A 4,624-nucleotide genomic window follows, 5' to 3' on the forward strand; every position below is an offset into this window, starting at 1 on the left:
TTCTTTTTTAGCGAATTGCTAGTGTAAATCGATTGGAATCGAGCCAATGAAAAGTGGCTTTTGATTTCATGATAACTTTGGGTTTGTTCATTTTTGGCAAATTGCTAATCTAATTCAATTGGAATCGAGCCAAAGAAAAGTGGTTTTCCATTTCATGATAGCATCAGGTTTGTTCATTTTTGACGAATTGCTAGTCTAATTCGATTGGAATGGAGCTAAAGAAAGGTGGTTTTTCATTTCATGATAACTTCGAGTTTGTTCATTTTTGGCAAATTGCTAGTCCAATCGATTCAAATCGAGACAATGAAAAGTGGCTTTCGATTTCATGATATTTTCGGATTCGTTTGTTTTAGCGAATTGGTAGTCTAATTCGATTGGAAATGAGCCAATGAAAGTGGCTTTTGATTTCATGATATCTTCGGGTTTGTTGATTTTGACGAATTGGAAGTCTAGTGCGATTGGAATTGAGCCAATGAAAAGTAGTTTTTCATTTTGTTCATAACTTCGGGTTTGTTCGTTTTTGGCGAATAGCTCGTCCAAATCGTTTGGAATCAAGCCAATGAAAAGTGGATTTTGATTTCATCATAACTTCGGGTTTTTTCGTTTTTGGCGAATTGCTAGTCTAATTCAATTGGAATCGAGAGAAGAAAAAGTGGTTTTTCGTTTCATGATAAATTCGGGTTTGTTCATTTTTGGCAAACTGCAAGTCTAATTCGTTTGGAATCGAGCCAATGAAAAGGGGTTTTTCATTTCGGGATAACTTCGGGTTTGTTCATTTTTGGCGAATTGCTAGTCCAATTCGATTGGAATCGAGCTAATGAAAAGTGGCTTTTGATTTCATGATAACTTCGGGTTTGTCCATTTTCGACGAATTTCCAGTCTAATTCGATTGGAATCGAGCCAAAGAAAAGTGGTTTTTCATTTCATTATAACTTCGGTTTGTTCGTTTTTGGTGAATTGCTATTGTAAATCGATTGGAATCAAGCCAATTAAAAGTGGCTTTTGAGTTCATGATATCTTTGGGTTTGTTCCTTTTTGGCGAATTGCTAGTCTTATTCGATTGGAATCGAGCTAAAGAAAAGTGGTTTTTCATTTCATGATAACTTCGGGTTTGTTCGTTTTTTGCGAATTGCTAGTCTAATTCAATTGGAATCGAAAAAGTGGTTTTTCATTTCACGATAACTTCGGGTTTGTTCATTTTTGGCAAACTGCTAGTCTAAATCGATTGGAATCGAGCCAACGAAAAGGGGTTTTTCATTTCGTGATAACTTCGGGTTTGTTCATTTTTGGCAAATTGCTAGTCCAATTCGATTGGAATCGAGCCAATGAAAAGTGGCTTTTGAATACATGATAACTTCGGGTTTGTTCATTTTCGGCGAATTGCTAGTCTAATTCGATTTGAATCAAGCCAAACAAAAGTGGTTTTTCATTTCATGATAACTTCGGGTTTGTTCATTTTTGGGGAATTGCTAGTGTAAATCGATTGGAATCGAGCCAATTAAAAGTTGCTTTTGATTTCATGATATCTTCGGGTTTGTTCCTTTTTGGCGAATTGCTAGTCTGAGTCGATTGGAATCGAGCCAAAGAAAAGTGGTTTTTCATTTCTTGATAACTTCGGGTTTGTTCGTTTTTGGTGAATTGCTAGTGTAAATCGATTGAAATCGAGCCAATTAAAAGTGGTTTTTTATTTCATGATATCTTCGGGTTTGTTCCTTTATGGCGAATTGCTAGTCTGATTCGATTGGAATCGAGCAAAAGAAAAATGGTTTTTCATTTCATGATAACTTCGTGTTTGTTCATTTTTGGCTAATGGTTAGTCTAAATAGACTGGAATCGCGCTAATGAAAAGATGATTTTGATTTCTTGATAACTTCGGGTTTGTTCATTTTTGGAGAATTGCTAGTCTAATTCGATTAGAATCAAGCCAATGAAAAGTGGTTTTTCTTTTCATGATAACTTTGGGTTTGTTCGCTTTTGAAAAACTGCTAATTTAATTCGATTGGAATCGAGCCAATGAAAAGTGGCTTCTGATTTCATGATATCTTCGGGTTTGATCATTTTGGTGAATTGGAAGTCTAATTAGATTCGAATCCAGCTAATGAAAAGTGGTTTTTGATTTCATGATAACTTCGGGTTTCTTCATTTTTGGCGAATCGCTAGTCTAATTCGATTGGAATCGAGCTAATGAAAAGTGGTTTTTGATTTCATGATAACTTCGGGTTTGTTCGATTTTGGCGAATTGCTAGTCTAATTCGAATGGATTCAAGCTAATGAAAAGTTGATTTTGATTTCATGATAACTTCGGGTTTGTTCATTTTTGGCGAATTGCTAGTCTAATTCGATTGGAATCAAGCCAATGAAAAGTCGTTTTTCTTTTCATGATAACTTTGGGTTTGTTCGCTTTTGACGAATTGCTAGTCTAATTCGATTGGAATCGAGCCAATGAAAAGTGGCTTCTGATTTCATGATATCTTCGGGTTTGATCATTTTGGCGAATTGGAAGCCTAATTCGATTCGAATCCAGCTAATGAAAGGTGGTTTTTGAATTCATGATAACTTCGGGTTTGTTCATTTTTGGCGAATTGCTAGTCTAATTCGATTGGAATCGAGCTAATGAAAAGTGGCTTTGATTTCATGATAACTTCAGGTTCGTTTGGGTTTGGCGAATTGCTAGTCTAATTCGATTGGATTCGAGCTAATGAAAAGTAGATTTTGATTTCATGACAACTTTTGGTTTGTTCGTTTTTGACGAATTGCTAGTCTAAGTCGATTGGAATCGAGCCAATGAAAAGTGGTTTTTTATTTCATGATAACTTCGGGTTTATTCATTTTTGGCAAATTGGTAGTCCACTTCGATTGGAATTGAGCCAAAGAACAATGGTTTTTCATTTCATGATAACTTCGGGTTTGTTCATTTTTGGTGAATTGCTAGTCTAAATCGATTGGAATCGAGCTAATGAAAAGTGATTTTGATTTCATGATAACTTCGGGTTTGTTCGTTACTAGCGAATTGCTAGTCTAATTCGATTTGAATCGAGCCAATGAAAAGTGGTATTTCATTTCATGATAACTTCGAGTTTGTTCATTTTTGGCTAATTGCTAGTCCAATTCAATTGGAATCGAGCCAATGCAAAGTGGCTTTTGATTTCATAATGACTTTGAATTTGTTCATTTTTGGCAAATTGCTAGTCTAATTCGATTGGAATCGAGCCAATAAAAAGTGGTTTTTCGTTTCATGATAACTTCGGGTTTGTTCGTTTTTGGAAAACTGCTAGTCTAATTCGATTGGAATCGAGCCAATGAAAAGGGGTTTTTCATTTCGTGATAACTTCGGGTTTGTTCATTTTTGGTAAATTCCTATACCAATTTGATTGGATCATGCCAATGAAAAGTGGCTTTTAATTTCATGATAAATTCGGGCTTGTTCCCTTTTGGCGAATTGCTAGTCTAATTCGATTGGAATCGAGCCAAAGAAAAATTGTTTTTCATTTCATGATAACTTCGGGTTTGTTCGTTTTTGGTGAATTTCTAAGGTAAATCGATTGGAATCGAGCCAATGAAAAGTGGCTTTTGATTTCATGATAACTTTGGGTTTGTTCATTTTTGGCGAGTTGCTAGTCTAATTTGATTAGAATCGAGGCAAAGAAAAGTGGTTTTTTGTTTCATGATAACATCGGGTTTGTTCATTTTTGACGAATTTCTAGTCTAATTCGATTGGAATGGAGCTAAAGAAAGCTGGTTTTTCATTTCATGATAACTTCGGGTTTGTTCATTTTTGGCAAATTGCTAGTCTAAGCGATTGGAATCGAGACATTGAAAAGTGGCTTTTGATTTCATGATATTTTCGGATTCGTTCGTTTTGGCGAATTGGTAGTCTAATTCGATTGGAATCGAGCCAATGAAAGTGGCTTTTGAATTCATGATATCTTCGGGTTTGTTCATTCTGACGAATCGGAAGTCTAAGTCGGTTTGAATCCAGCTATTGAAAAGTGGTTTTTGATTTCATGATAACTTCGGGTTTGTTCATTTTTGGCAAATTCGTAGTCTAAATCAATTGGAATCGAGCTAATGATAAGTGGTTTTTGATTTCATGATAACTTCGGGTTTGTTCAGTTTTTGCGAATTGCTAGTCTAATTAGATTGGAACCGAGCCAAAGAAAAGTTGTTTTTCATTTCATGATAACTTCGGTTTGTTCGTTTTTGGCGAATTGTTAGTCTAAATCGATTGGAATGGAGGCAATGAAAAGTGGTTTTTCAATTCATGATAACTTCGATTTTGTTCGTTTTTGGCAAATTTTTAGTCTAAATCGATTGGAATCGAGCAAGTGAAAAGTGACTTTTGATTTCATGATAACTTCGGGTTTCTTCATTTTCGACAAATTGCTAGTCTAAATCGATTGGAATTGAGCCAAAGAAAAGCGATTTTTCATTTCATGATAACATCGGGGTTGTTCATTTTGGGCGAATTGCTCATCTAATTCGATTGGAATCGAGCTAATGAAAGGTGGTTTTTGATTTCACGATAACTTTGGATTTGTTCATTTTTGGCGAATCGTTAGTCTAAATCGATCGGAATCGAGCCAATGAAAAGTGGCTCTGATTTCATGATATCTTCGGGTTTGAT

The sequence above is a fragment of the Olea europaea genome, unplaced genomic scaffold (genome assembly GCF_002742605.1).
Source record: "Olea europaea var. sylvestris unplaced genomic scaffold, O_europaea_v1 scaffold106, whole genome shotgun sequence".
NCBI lineage: Eukaryota > Viridiplantae > Streptophyta > Magnoliopsida > Lamiales > Oleaceae > Olea > Olea europaea.